The 15,427-nt window shown below is 37.0% G+C and overlaps 1 protein-coding gene and 1 pseudogene across 1 annotated transcript in view; both read left to right on the top strand.

Moving 5' to 3' along the window:
* Positions 1-15,427, top strand: part of CHSY3 (chondroitin sulfate synthase 3) — a 304,868-nt gene that overhangs the window by 242,181 nt on the left and 47,260 nt on the right. The gene's annotated exons all lie outside the window — the stretch shown is intronic.
* Positions 9,091-9,797, top strand: LOC117065916 (annotated as a pseudogene).

Raw genomic sequence — 15,427 nt, 5'->3', positions numbered from 1 at the left:
CTGTTCCTTTTTTTCTTTGTCCTTCGTTTCATGTTCCACACTTCCTTTACTCCCTCAGGTTCACAAACCTCCACAGAGGTGTTCATCTTCTTTTAATAAGTACTTCTGTGAACAACTTATAGCAGAAATTGTTTCTAAGAAATGATGCATTCCCTGTATCATGTTTCCTGCTTTCCCTATGTCAGTCTCACAGACAGGTTCTGTTTTCATGATTCTATCTGGGTATGATTCTCCATACCATCAGGATTCCCTGAACCATTACTAAGGGTGTTTCTTGGAGCTTACTTTTCATCTCTATTCCTTTTTATCTCCATACATCTTCCTAAGGAATATCATTTACTCTTACCACTTGTATAGCCCAGTGCTCACTCATCATCTACTCACATATTCCCAGAAAGGACTGAACTAATACAATTAATATTACATTCTAGAATATCTGCCCAATTTTGTTTCTTCAGAGTCTTCTCCACCTTAGGAAATCATTGAATGGGTCAAGTTGGATACTACAATGTGTTCTTGGATTCTTCCCTTTCTCTCACTTTCTACACTCAATTTCCCCTAAAGCATCTAAAAGGCTAAAAAGCCTTTTCTGTCTAGACACCACTGTTGCCTTTCACTTGGGCCTTCTGCAGTAGCCTCCTGACTCTCTCTGCTGTTCCCACTCAACTTTCCATATAGAAGGAATAGAGCTCTTCTAAAATTGTAAATCAAATCATGCCACTTCTCTGCTTAAAACCTTGAAATGCCTTACTTTTTCACTTAAACTTAGCATTATTACGAAGCCCAAAGTTAATATTCAATATTTATATCTATTTATTTAATCCCACCATCCTACGTGGTAAATACTACTAATATAGTCTTTGAATAGACAAGGAAACTGAGACACAGAAAACACAGGAAACCTGTCCAAGTTAATCCAGACAATAACTACTGAATCCAAGATTAAAACCCGGGTAGGTGTTCTCAGAGCCTGTATGGTAAACTATCACACGTTGCAGTTCAAAGACCCAATAGAGTAGTTTGTCATTGCCAACCCACCTGTTCAACCTCATGATATCCACCAGAATATAAGCTTCATAATAATGAGGATGTTGTCTACTTATTTCACTACTGTGTCCCCAGAGCCTGGAACAACGTGTGTATGTGAGAAGCAAACTCTCTTCTTATTGTGGACTGCACAGACTGGTCCCAGAGAACCCAGAGAACATTTCTAAATCGTATCATAGGGAGTGTCTCCTTATCTTTAAGGTCTTACCTGAACAGTTATTCCCTACTCTCAGTGCCCCGCTCCACCCAAAGACCCTCACTGGCCACCTTATTTAAAGCAAACCCTATGTGACTATTCTTATAGCATTATTCAATTGATTTCCTTCATACCATTTAGCCCACTTTGAACTTACTGTTAACTAATATACTCTTTTCCCTTTTGACTTACACCAGAATATAAGCTCCATAGAGGCACAGACATGTTCACTCTTGTAAACCCAGAGCCTCTAATAGCAGGCATTTAAGAAATACTTGAGTGAATTGGCTTTCCATTTTCAACTTTAAGCTCTCTTCAAGATCAGAGATAATCTCTGAAAAAGCATGGTTATTCCTGGTGCATTCATAAATTCAATAAATACTAAGTGATTTATCATGACACTAAAACTACCATAGGAACTGGAGATGCTGTAGGAACTGAAGATGCCAAACTGAGCAAGTTAAATGTGATCCTGGACTTCAGAGAGCATACAGTCTAGAACAAGAAGAAATAATAAGTATAACAAAAACCACAACAAGAAATGATTGCAATGTAATATGATGGGCTAAGTTATATAGAATCACACATTATTCTTGGTATCTTAAGCCACAGTGACAAAATCTCAGTTGATATAAGTAGTTAGACGTTCTGTTTTCCAAGAGTATCCTCTCTCCGTTTTAGCAACTGAGTCTGATTAGGGTAGCAAGAATGACTTGATTGATACAGATAGCTCGTTGGTTCTCAATAGAGGGCAATTTTGTCTCCCACCCTGGAGATGCTTATCAATGTCTAGAGACATTTATAATTGTCATAATTGGGGGACACATAGTCAGTAGAAGCCAGAAATGCTGCCAAACATCTTGCAATGACCAGGGTGTTTCTCTTCATACACACACAACAAATAATTTTCCTCCCCAAATGTCAGTAGTACCAATGGGAGTCAGTAGTACTTTGGGAGGCTGAGGCAGGTGGATCACTTGAGATCAGGAGTTTAAGACCAGCCTGGCCAACATGGTGAAACCCCATCTCTACTAAAAATACAAAAATTATCTGGGTGTGGTGCCATGCATCTGTAATCCCAGCTACTTGGGAGGCTGAGGCATGAGAATTGCTTGAACCCAGGAGGCAGAGGTTGCAGTGAGCTGAGATCATGCCACTGCACTCCAGCCTGGGCAACAGTGCGAGGCTCCATCTATAAAAAAAAAAAAAGAAAGAAAGAAAAAAAAATTTTACAAGGTAAGAAAAGGTAAGAAGGCAGTGAAAGAAGTCTCTTAGAATAAATGGGCTGTCATCCTAAGAGAGAGAGCAGCAAGGAAAACTGGTTTATATTTGCTCCCAAACATACATTCCCTTTATTATGATACCCACTTTCCTCATGTTGCTTAGCCCTAAGTTTTGATTTTCAGTTATTTCATAAAAACTATACCATATTATTCTAACAACCTTTATTAAGTATTGTTACCATAATATTAGTTGTATTTTCTTGACCTGACTTAACGTATTATTTACATTTTTCCATTAATGTTTTAAGCAACCTGGTGAGATATGTTTGCCTTGTCATTTAACAGGACAGTGAAGCCTACAGAAGTAATGTTGCTTTCTCAGGGTCACAGAGTTTGTAAACGGCAGATTTGGATTCAAACCTAGGTTTGTCTGATTCCACACGCAGTCCATGCTTCTAATCTTCAAGTTATTGCTACGCTAGTATGTGTGGTGATTTTTTTGCAAATGGTTGAACAATCTAATTGGTTTTATTTTTGGTTTCCATTTGAAAGGTCATACATTTTAAAACTTTAGAAGAGGAGCCTTAGAAATCAAAATATATTATACAAGTTAGATGTTTTGGTAGCACACACAAAATGTTTAGGATCATTTCTTTGGCAATGGCAGGTAATAATCCAAAACATGTAGCATTATTCTGAATCCTGTTGATATTCACCAATTGTAATATCTAATCATGATCTTATATAGCATTCCATATCCATATGTTGAAGACATTTACTCTTCTGAGCAGGGACTTTATCTCTTGAGAGGAGAGACTTAGTTTGGTTTAAATATGCTGTTCCTAAAAACCATTGATCATCCTGAAATTGCTAATTACTGTTGTTACTATTACACTGATTATTTAAGATTTTGAGATTGAAGGTTTCAATTTTTTAATGTAGTTTTGTTTTTTGTTTGCATCATGTTTCTACACACAAAGTGTTTAGATGGCAAAGAAAACTGAAGCATAGAATTTTAAAAAATAAAGTCAATAGTTAAATTGCACCATCATCTCTGGTTTTATTTACTTAACACTCTCTCATGTTTTACTTCCCACCCCCCAATTTTTTATGCTTCATGTGGCTAAAATTGACAAGCTACGAAAAGGTAAACAACAAGAAGTATATTTTAAAGCTCATTCCCCAGTCACTCATTTGTGAATCTTATCTTTCCAGAAATATTATTCAAATATAGGTACACAAGGTATTCAAAGTACATGGGTACCTTGTGTACCTATGGTGTAGATATACATATGCTAGTATTGATACAGATATACACACACATATATACATATCTATATTTTTATACATACTTATACCTATAGTTGTATATGTATGGTCCCTTGTTTATGGCTGTAAATGAAGGTACATTACATATATATGTTTGTATATACATATATGTATACACACAACCATATATGCATGTCTGTGTATATATATGTATAAGTTTAATAAGTGTGCATATACACACACACACACACACACACACTGTGCTGTACTTTAGTTTTCTTTCACTCAATCACATCTCTTTAAACTTACTGCACACTAACACATAGAGATTTTCCTCATTTATTTTAAGGACTGCAAAATGGAATCACTGAAAAGATATTGAGGTTTATCCTTAGCAAATCAGACTTGGGAAGCATTTTCACCATTGTAAAAATAAAATTTTAATTCTTTTCTCTTATATTTTCATTTGTTTAATTTAACTTTAAAGCCACACCAGTCATGTTCCTTCATGACTTCTCACAGTCTCAAACTCCATTTCATTTGTTGTTTGTTAACATCATTTTTCTGTACCTCTCCATATCACAATGAAGTGGTTTCCCTGCTTGTCAAAACTGTCACTGAAATAATGTTGAGAAAGCTTTCGGGCTTTACCAGTCATGTTGAACTCATGACTCATTTCTCTGGAAATAACTCACTGTGTCTCAGTGGGGACCATGTATTGATTACATATTTCCTAAGAAAGGTAAAAGAGGTAGATGATTGTTTTGCTACCCTCACTAATCTTCAGTCTCAAAAAAAATAAGTAAAATCCATTATTATTTTGCTTATATAATTGTTTAGAGACTGTATATAACCAATAAACCAAAATTTAAAATGTTAATTTTCCTTTTGTTTTTCCAGATATTCATTGAAGGCCCTTCATTTCCTAGGCATTATGCCATGTGTTTAAAGTTCACTAAGAAAAGTCCCAGACCCTTGCATTCACTAAAGCCGTTAAAGGAAACAAGCAAAGTGTTTAAGACAAATGTTGGATATTTAAGGTATAAATTGGATACAGTGGAAATCCGGAAGAGGTTATCTACCATAGTTAAATAGGAGTCAGAGTGAGAAAGGCTTCACCAAGGAGGTAATGCTTGATTTTAATTTTAATACAGGAAGATATTAAGCCAGCTAGAGAAGTGGAGTGGTTGCCAGAGGTAGAGAAGTGGGAAAAGGTCCAGGCAGAAGGAATAAGTCACTCGAACATAAAAATCAGCATAATGTATTTGGGAAACTGTAAGTAGTTTGGTAAAACTGGGATGTACTGCGCATGGATGGTTGCAAAGAAACCCAAGGGACAGTCATGAAGGCTGATACCAAGGAGCTTTGAGTAACTGAAATTTTGAGGCAGGGAGTGATATAAGTGGATTTTAACTCTGGCAGCTGTACGGCAGATGGAGTTGAGAAAGAAGAGAGTGGACCCATTTCAAAAGCTACTGAAATAGTCCAGGCATGAGCTGATGAGATACAGACCTAAGCACTGGCAGGAATAATGGAAAGAAAATAATAGTTTAAGATTTCTCTAGAAATTAAAAAGACAGGACTTTATTCACTCCTGAGTCATTCAACAAGAAGGCAATCATATTAAGTAGAGATTTTAATTACCAGTAGATTTGAATCAGAATCTCATTCTTTGTAACAGTTGAGCCACAAAATTTTTCACAATTCTCTCCTGAAAGAAGTTAAATATTGTTTTGATTTTTTAATTTTTGTGTTATTTTATCCACCAGTATTCCTGGTGGATAAAATATAAAGATTCATTTAAAATATAAAGCATATAATACCTGTTCTTGAAATCACCGCCCATCCCAAGAACCAGATCATCATCAATAAGTGAGTCTGTTTACTTCTTCCCTATTTTAATCTCAGATTCTCAAAGCTCAATAAGACTTAAAAGGCCTCATGTGCCTTCAAAATTGTTAGGGGTTTCTTGTGTCCACTGGCTCCAAACAATATCAAATGTTCAAAATTGTTTCCTACCTTTGTTCTTTCTGTATTTTCCCTTACATATAAATCTCTAGTCTTCAGAGAGAACCAAGAAAAAAAATCACTCCTCTCAATATATTGTCTTCTACTATTTAAAAATGAGACATTTATGGATGAAAGAAAATTAGATTCCCTAGATGTTTTGTAGACTCTGTTAGCACATCTCCGGGAATGGAGATCTTGTATCCCGTCATTTTCCATGCTATTTAATACACCCAAAATACATCGTCCTACAACTCTTTTCCCTTATCAGTCCTGTGGAACCACACAGAAAATATTCATTTCTTTTCTGACAGCTCATCAGGTATGTGAAGATTATTATGACCCTCTAAGTTTTCTCTTTTCTAACTAAATATCTGAGTATTTTCAGTATATCTTCTTGGTTTTAAATCATTTTGCCATCCTGATCCTTTTTCCCTGAAGCACTAGTTATATATATTGGTTAAAAGCTTAAATGACAATGGGCATAATACAAATGTGTGAGTTTAACTGAGGGTATATCAGAAATGTTGCACATTAAACATCTGAGAATGTCTTCTCTTTCATTAAAAGATATACTCTCATTTATTTATTAACATGTATCTAGGTCAACTGTTTGTTTTCCTACTTTTATTAGAGTCAACAGTAAAAGAATAGATTAACTTAAATCTTAGATATAAAATTTAAATATTTTTCTCTTAAATATTCCATGTGAAAAAACAACAGGACAAACATGATGATCAAGATCCTGGAATTTGGCTACAGTGTGAGAAGGAAGATAGTTGTTTACAGTAGCAACTGTAACATCTGGGGAGAGTTTATACCCAATCTTAAGAGTCAAGAATGTTGCCGTATGGCAATGTGGACCCAACATTGTTACAACTTCTACCTTCAAGCCAGCTGGAAGTCTGTTTTTGGTTTTTGTGGGTTTTTTTGGTTTTTTGATGTGAAATTTTTTTTTTTTTTGAGACGGAGTCTCGCTCTGCCGCCCGGCCTGGAGTGCAGTGGCCGGATCTCAGCTCACTGCAAGGTCCGCCTCCCGGGTTCACGCCATTCTCCTGCCTCAGCCTCCGGAGTAGCTGGGACTACAGGCGCCCGCCACCTCGCCCGGCTAGTTTTTTGTATTTTTAGTAGAGACGGGGTTTCACCGTGTTAGCCAGGATGGTCTCGATCTCCTGACCTCGTGATCCACCCGTCTCGGCCTCCCAAATTACAGGCCTCCCTGTAATCAAGCTGGGATTACAGGCTTGAGCCACGGCACCAGACTGATGTGAAATTTTTTGATTTGTAAATTTGGTAGCCAATTGAATGAGAGAAGGAAGGAAAAGAGGGGAGAGAGAGAGAGAGAGAGAGAGAACTCTGTGTGTTAATATTGTGCTAGCCAAAAAATACAAATACAAAATACAAAAAAATAATAATAATTCAAACAAAATTTCTGTAGGGCAGACATAGCAATTTTGTAACTCTTGCTTACCAATCCCTGCTACAGATGTTGTTTAAGAATAGAAGCTCCTTGGGCAGAAGCATGGAGCAAAAGAGGCACAGCTGGGCTAAGGAAGCCATTCAAGGGCTGAGCCAGCCACCAGGAACCAGGACAATATCTAGCCAACCAAGGACACATCTCCTCAGGCATCTAAGGGCAGGCTGTGACCAGAGGTAGGCGTAGGCTGTCAGCAAGGTAGGTCATAACAGGGTAGGCGGGCTTTACCCAACATGCCGGTGGAGCAAGCCTGGAAGGACCACTGGACCACATGGTTCTGGTGATAGGTGTGGCTTAGATGTAGGGAACTCAGAGGCCAGCCAGCTAGTAGGAAATGTGAAACTGAAGCCAGTTAAATGGCAGGGGGTGGACTACAGGCAAGAAGGTTAGATAGAAAGCTGACACTAGAAGAATGGCAGAGAGTCAAGACTGTTGAATTTTTATCCTAGAATACATTTCATTCTTTATGCCCAGAAGCAGTATTGGCTCAAGAGCTAAAATGAGGCTGGGAATTGGCAAGGATGATATAAAGATAATAGAGGCCACATAGAGAATAAACCCTTAATCTGATTTAGCAATCAGCAAAATATTGCTAAAGTTGTGATAAATTATGAGATAAGAATATATTAACTGAAGAGCTCATACTGTTCCAGTAGGTTGGACCCAAATCCCTTTTGTTAAAGTAGAGAATGATGAGACTATGAAAAATAATATAGTCATATGCCCCTTAAGTGAATGCATCATTCTGAGAATATGTTCTGAGAAATACATTTTTGGTGAATTCATCATTGTGTGGTTATCATAGAGTGTATTTATGCAAATATAGATGGTATAACCTACTGTGCACATAGGCTATATTGTATAGCCTATTGCTCCTAGGGCTATACACCTGTATAGCAAGTTACTATACTGGATACTATAGGCAACGGTAAGGCAAAGGAAAGTATCTAAACGTAGAAAAGTTAATTTGTTGCACTACAACATTACAACAATCATATCACTAGGCAATAAAAATGTTTCAGCTCCATGATAATTTTACGAGACCACTGACCATATATGCAGTCCATCATTGATTGAAACATCATCTAAAACATCAGTTCAGCCAAGGGTAGAAATTGGCCCAAGGAGGTCCGTTGAGCAAGACACATTGGAATGAACCTTGAAGACAGAAGTAGAAATTACAACAGGTGATTGTTTTTTCTCATCATATGAAGTTCGGAAGCTCAGGGCAAGCAGTGTGGGCTCTGTCACACTTTAGCAGGATATGAAGTCTATGCAAGCTCCAGATTAGAGTATGTATGATAACTTTACATCTTTGTCACTCATAAAAGAGGAGAGCAACACTTTGTTAGAAGATGGAACAAAAGCAATTTTTTGAGAATAGAAGCTGCTTTATTTTAAGTTAAAATTCTTTTCTACTGTGCTGCTAATTAGAACATGTGGCTGCCCTCTTGGGATTTTACAACATAAAATCAAAACCATACAGTTCCACTCTGAATACTCTACCTTTAAAATATGGTGAAGAATATAAAGATAATAATCATTAGAGCTGCCATTATAATAGGTATTGATTATTGTGGAGAAATTGGAAGCAAAAGCAAATATTTTTAAGGCTTCTACAATATTAGATTGCTTACTAGTATGATTTTAAAACAAATTTTTAGCCAATTATTTTGTTAGTAATAGCTTACCTCGAATAATAGATCTTACCTCAAAAGTAGAACTACTTCCTACTACAGCTAAATTTGGCTATCAAGTCAAGTGCAGTGAAGGAATTTTGAAGCATTTTTTAAAAAATTCCTATAATGGCTTATGGAATATTGTGACAGCTTTTGGGATTCCTGTGTCTTTGCAATCCATGCCATGACTATATGCAAGCAAACATGTCTAAAGGACCTGCAGTTGGTATTGATCTTGGCACTACCAACTGCTGTATGGGTATTTTCTGGCATGAACAAGTAGAAATAATTGCCAGTGATCAGGGAAGCAGAACCACTCCAAGCTATGTCATCTTCACTGATACTGAATGATTGATCAGTGATCCCGCAAAGAATCAAGTTGCAGTGAATCCCTACCAACATGGTTTTTGATGCCAAGTGTCTGACTGGATGGACATTTGATGATGCTGTTGTCCAGTCTAATATGAAGCATCACCCCTTCATAGTGGTGAATGAGCCCAAGGTCCAAGTAGACTACAAGGGAGAGACAAAAAGCTTCTATCCAGAGGAAGTGTTCTTTATGGTTCAGATAAAGATGAAGGAAATTGCAGAAACCTACCTTGGAAAGACTGTTACCAATGCTGTGGTCACAGTGCCAGCTTACTTTAATAACTCTCAGCAACAGGCTGCCAAAGATGCTGGAACAATTGTTAGTCTCAATGTACTTAGAATTATCAGTAAGCCAACCGCTGCTGCTACTGCTTATAGACAAAAAGGTTGGAGCTGAAAGAAACATGCTGATCTTTGACCTGGGAGGTGGCCCTTTTGATGTGTCAGTCCTCATTGTTTGGAATGGAATATCTGACGTTGTATCTACAGCCATAGTCACCCACTTGGGTGGAGAAGACTTTAACAACTGAATGGTCAACCATTTTATTACTGAGTTCATGCACAAGCACAAGCACAGGCAGGACATCAGTGAGAACAAAAGAACTGTCCGATGCCCCCATACTTCTTGTGAATGTGCTAAGCATACTCTCTCTTCCAGCACCCCGGCCAGTATTGAGATCTGTTTTCTCTGTGAAGGAATTGATCTCAATACCTCCGTTGCCCATGCCTTATTTGAAGAATTGAATGCTTACCTGTTCCATGGCACTCTAGACTCAATAGAGAAAGTCCTTGGAAATGCCTAACTAGACACGTCACAGGTCCATGTTATTGTCCTGGTTCATGGTTCTTTTTGTATCCCCAGTGTTTAGCAGCTTCTCCAAGACTTCTTTGATGAAAATGAGCTGAATGAGTATCAAGCCTGATGAGGCTGTTGCTTATGGTACAACTGTCCAGGCAGCCATCCTATCTGAAAGCAAATCTGAAAATGTTCAAGATATGCTGCTCTTGGTTGTCAATTCTTCTTTTTCTTGGTATTGAAACTGCTGGTAGAGTCATGACTGTCCTCATTAAGCATAATCCCACCATTCCTGCCAAGCAGACATAGACCTCATTATGTACTTTGACAACCAGCATGGTGTGTTTATTTAGATTTATCAAGGAGAGAGTGCCATGACTAAGGACAACAACCTGCTTGGCAAGTTTGAACTCACAGTCATTCCTCCTGCATCCCATGGTGTTCCTTTGATTTAAGTCACTTTTGATATTGATGCCAGTGGCATCCTCAGTGTCTCTTCTGTGGCCCAGAGTAAGTAAAGGAGAACAAAGTTACTCTCACTAATGACAAGGGCCATTTGAGCAAGGAAGACATTGAATGTGTGGTCCAGGAAGCTGAGAAATACAGAGCTGAAGATGAGAAGCAGAAGGACAAGATGTCATCCAAGAATTCAGTTGAATGCTATGTATTCACCATGAAAGCAGCTGCTGAAGATGAGAAACTTCAAGGCAAGATTAACATTGAGCACAAACAGAAGATTCTTGGTAAGGGTATTAAAATTATCAATGGCCGGATAAGAATCAGATGCAGAAGAAGGAAGAATTTCAACATCAAAGTCTGGAGAAAGTCTGCAGCCACATAATTACCAAGCTGTACCAGAGTACAGGAGGCACACCAGGAGGAATGTCTGGGGGATTCCCTGATGGCAGAGCTCCTCTCTCTGCTGGAGCTTCCCCAGGGCCCCCATGGAAGAGGTTGACTAAGTCAACCCAAATATAGATGTCGCATTGTTCCACACAGTTAAAACATTGAAGGACTCAAATTTGTAGCAAATTCTGTGGCTGTCTTAAAGTTGAGCTGCTATAGTTAACTACCAACCAATCACAATACTTGAATATGGAACATGTGCACAGGGGAGGTACATAACATTGCACTTGATAAGTACTGTATTGTAACTGGAAAATGTAATGTCTTAAAAAAAACTGTATTTAAAATTGGCACCAAAAAATTCTATAATAATATGGTTTTCACATAACCAGACTAGCAGTCAGTATCTACTGAGGAGATGGGGGTCTCCACAGAGTACTTTGAAACTCACGAGTGTACATATGCAGTGATTATCAGAGAATCCATGGTCTTCACCTTAATAGCTGCCTTAGTGAGTGCTCAGTGGTACTGAAAGGACCAAGCCTCAGAAAATAGGGCAGAGTCAGGATCCCATATGAGTGAACTTGAAGATTTCCCTTAATCAGAACACAGGAGATGGTGAAAAGGAGGAGCGAGCCAGAGGAAAGGGAGCCACCTCTAAAGAGACATTAATAATGTATCTGCTACGTTCTTCATTCTCTTTTCTGTAAGAGTATGGAAGTATATTATGGCTTTATTTAACACATTGATCTATTGTTAATGCTATCATCTCATGAAAGTGCGTTGCTGGCATTTCAGTATATCTATTCCAAAATATAAATCCTTAATTACAACAGGCAAATTTTTTTGTGTGGATAAAAGCCTACTGATTGCCTTACCCGTAAAGAGCTAGCTAGTTATCTCTCCAGACTATTTCTTTCGTTTGATCATTATCACAACTTGTCTAATAGAAGTAGTTTGAGTTCATCATTTGAAATAGAAAGGCAATCACCCTCCAGAGTAGGTTGTGATTACAAGACATACTATTGAATTTACTGGGAAAAAGAAGCAGACCATGAAACAAAGGGATTTTTAAGAGCCACTAAGGGACCAGCGTTCTAAGACAGGCCGAATTAATCTATGCTATTTGAATTGAAATATATGAATCTACATAGTAAGTGCTATTTTGTATCTGCCTTCTTTCACTCAAAATTATGTTTGCCGTCATCTGTGTTGTTGCGTGGAGCAATGGTTTGCTCATTCTCTTGATGTATTCATTCATTCTACTGGTTGATATTTGGGCCATTTGTAATTCAGGGTTATTGCTACTATTGGGGCCATTGCATACTATCACTACTTTGAAAATTGTTGTACATGTCTTTTGGTGAATATATGTATATTTATTTTACATCCCAAGGAGTAGAAATCATATCCATAGGGTGTGTGTTTGTGCATATGTATACATATATATATATATATATATATGTATGTATTCAGCTATATTGGGTACTTCCAAACTATTTTCCAAAGTAGTTGAATCAATTGTATACTTTTGCTGAGTGCATATGAAGGTATTACTTTATATTCAGGAAAAAGCAAATATTAAACTTCAGAGTGGCAAACTTCAGCTTTACAATGCTGTCTTCTTTTTATTAAGTCGTTCAATCTGAGGGTGTCTAGAGGTTGATTGTAATGATTTGTGGGTAGCCTTAGATTTCTATGCTTAAAGGGTTTAAGAGGTGTTTCTTCTATAAATCTATCTTTCCAACCAGAAAATATTCACAAGTATTTCCATGTTTACCAATTAAAAACCGTGTAATGACTTTTGATATAAATAATAGTACTTTAGAATGCAGAAAAATCTTCCTAAAACTCCAAGTGGAGCAAGATGGCTGACTCCAGTTTCCTGGTACTTATCCCCCTCCCCGCAAAAGGTACTAAACAACAAATATATGGTTATTTGCTGGATACAAAATCAACACACAAAAATCAGTAGCATTTCTAAACACTAATATTATACTATCAAGTAAAAAAAATTTTATTTACAATAGCTGCATAAAAGTCAGGCATCTGGGAATAAATTTAACCAATGAAATAAAAGATATCTACCCTAAAAACTATGAAACATTGATGAAAGAAATTGAAGAAGGCACAATTAAGTGGAAAGAAACCCCACGTTCATAGGTTGGAAGAAATAATATTGTTAAAATGTCCATACTACCTGAAGGAAACTACAGATTCAATATAATTCTTATCAAAATACCAATGAAACTCTGCAGAGAAATGGAAAAAAAATCTTAATTTTTTATGGAACTAAAGACACCAAATAAATAGCCAAAGCAATCGTGAGAAAAAAGAACAAAGTTGGAGTCATCACACTGCCTGACTTCAAAATACAGTACCGTAATATAGTAATATAGTAATACAGTAATATAGTAGTCAAATGTATTAGGCCCTTCTCTCATTGCTATAAAGAAATATCTGAGACAGGCTGATTTATAAAGAAGAAAGGTTTAATCGGCTCACAGTTCTGCAGGCTGTAAGCCAATTACAAAGAAGCATGATGCTGGCATTTGCTTGGCTTCTGGGGAGGCCTCAGGAAACTTACAATCATGATGGAAGGAAAAGGGGGAACCGGCACTTCACATGGCTGGTGCAGGAGGAAGAGAGAGGGAAGGGCAGTGCTACACACATTTAAACAACAAGATCTTATGACAACTCACTCACTATCATCAGAACAGCACCAAGGGGCTGGTGCTAAACCATTCATGAGAAACCACTTACACAATCCAGTCACCTCCCACCAGTCTCCATCTGCAACACTGGGGATTACAATTGAATGTGAGATTTGGGTGGAGACACATATCCAAACCATAACATCAAAACTACTGTGGTGCTGGCATAAAAACAGATAAATAAACCAATGGAACATAATAAAGCACCCAAACATAGTTCATACAGCTATGTCTAACTGATTTTTGACAAAGGTGCCAAGAACACACGTTGGGGAAGAGATAGTATCTTCAATAAATGTTACTGGGAAAATTGGATATGCACATGCAGAAGAATGAGGCTATACCACTACCTCTCACCATACACAAAATCAACACAAATTCTAGACTTTAAGGAGAATATTAAAGACTTAAATGTAAAACCTGAAATGATGAAACTACAAGAAGGGAAAATGCTTTATGGCATTGGCCTGGGCAAGAATTTTTAAACCAAGACCTCAAATATGCAGGCAGTAAAAACAAAAACAGACAAATGAGATTACATCAAACTAAAAAGCATTTGCACAGCAAAGGAAACAACAAAGTAAGGAGACAATGTAGAGAATGGGAGAAAAATATTTGCAAACTATACATCTGACAGTGGGTTAATATCCAGAATATATAAGGAATTTAAACAACAGCGAAAAAACTAAATTACCCCATCAAGGAAATGGATAAATGATATTAATAGATATTTCTAAAAGAAGACATACCAATGACCAGTGAATACATGAAAAGAAAAATGTTCAACATCACTAATCGTCAAGGAAATGCAAATCAATACCACCATGAGATACTATCTCATTCCAGTTAGAATAGCTATCATTAAAAAGACAAGAGAAAAGTATTGGCAAAGATATGGAGAAAAGGCAGCACTTAAACACTGTTGGTGGTACTGTAAATTAGTATGTCCATTATGGATAACAGTATGGAGATTCCTCAAAAAATTAAAAATAGAACTATCATATGACCCAGCAATCCCACTCTTTAATATATATCCAAAGGAAATATAATCAGTATGTTGAAGATACATCTTCACTCCCATGTTTATTGTAGCACTATTTGTAATAGTCAAGATATACAATCAACCTGTGTCCAACAATAGATTAATGGTTAAAGAACATGTGATACACACACACACACCACACAATGTAATATTATCTAGCCATAAAACAGAAAAATCCTTCATGTTGCCAGGTGATGGTTGAATCAGGAGGATATTGTGTTGAGTGAAATAAGCAAGATATAATAAGACAAATACTGCATGATCTCACTCATATGTGGAAACTTAAAAAAAATGATGTTATGAAACATACCAGAGAGTAGATCAGTGATTACCAGAGACTGGAGAGGGAAGGGAGAGGAAGGGGGAGAGGCTGGTTAATAGGCAGAAGTTACAATTAGATAGGAAAAATATGTTCTTGTATTCTATTGTATAGTAGAATTAACCATCACTAAATGGTTAACAGTAAGATATTATATATTATGAAATACAGAAGATAGGCTTTTAAAAATATTTTCTTCGCAAAGAAATGATAAATGCATTTATCATTAAGGTAATGGATACTAAATATCCTGATTTCATTATACGTACATATTGAAACATCAAATTGTACCCCGTGGGTATCTACAATTATAGTGTGTTAATTTTAAAAAAACAAGCATTTTCATTTGTTTTTTGTTTTGTTTTGTTTTTTTGAGACAGAGTTTCGTTCTTGTCGCCCAGGCTGGAGTGCAATGGCGGGATCTCAGCTCACTGCAACCTCCA

Source organism: Trachypithecus francoisi, unplaced genomic scaffold (assembly GCF_009764315.1).
Source record: "Trachypithecus francoisi isolate TF-2019V2 unplaced genomic scaffold, Tfra_2.0 Lachesis_group2, whole genome shotgun sequence".
Taxonomy (NCBI): Eukaryota; Metazoa; Chordata; class Mammalia; order Primates; family Cercopithecidae; genus Trachypithecus; species Trachypithecus francoisi.
This window is presented reverse-complemented; position numbering and strand designations above follow the sequence as displayed.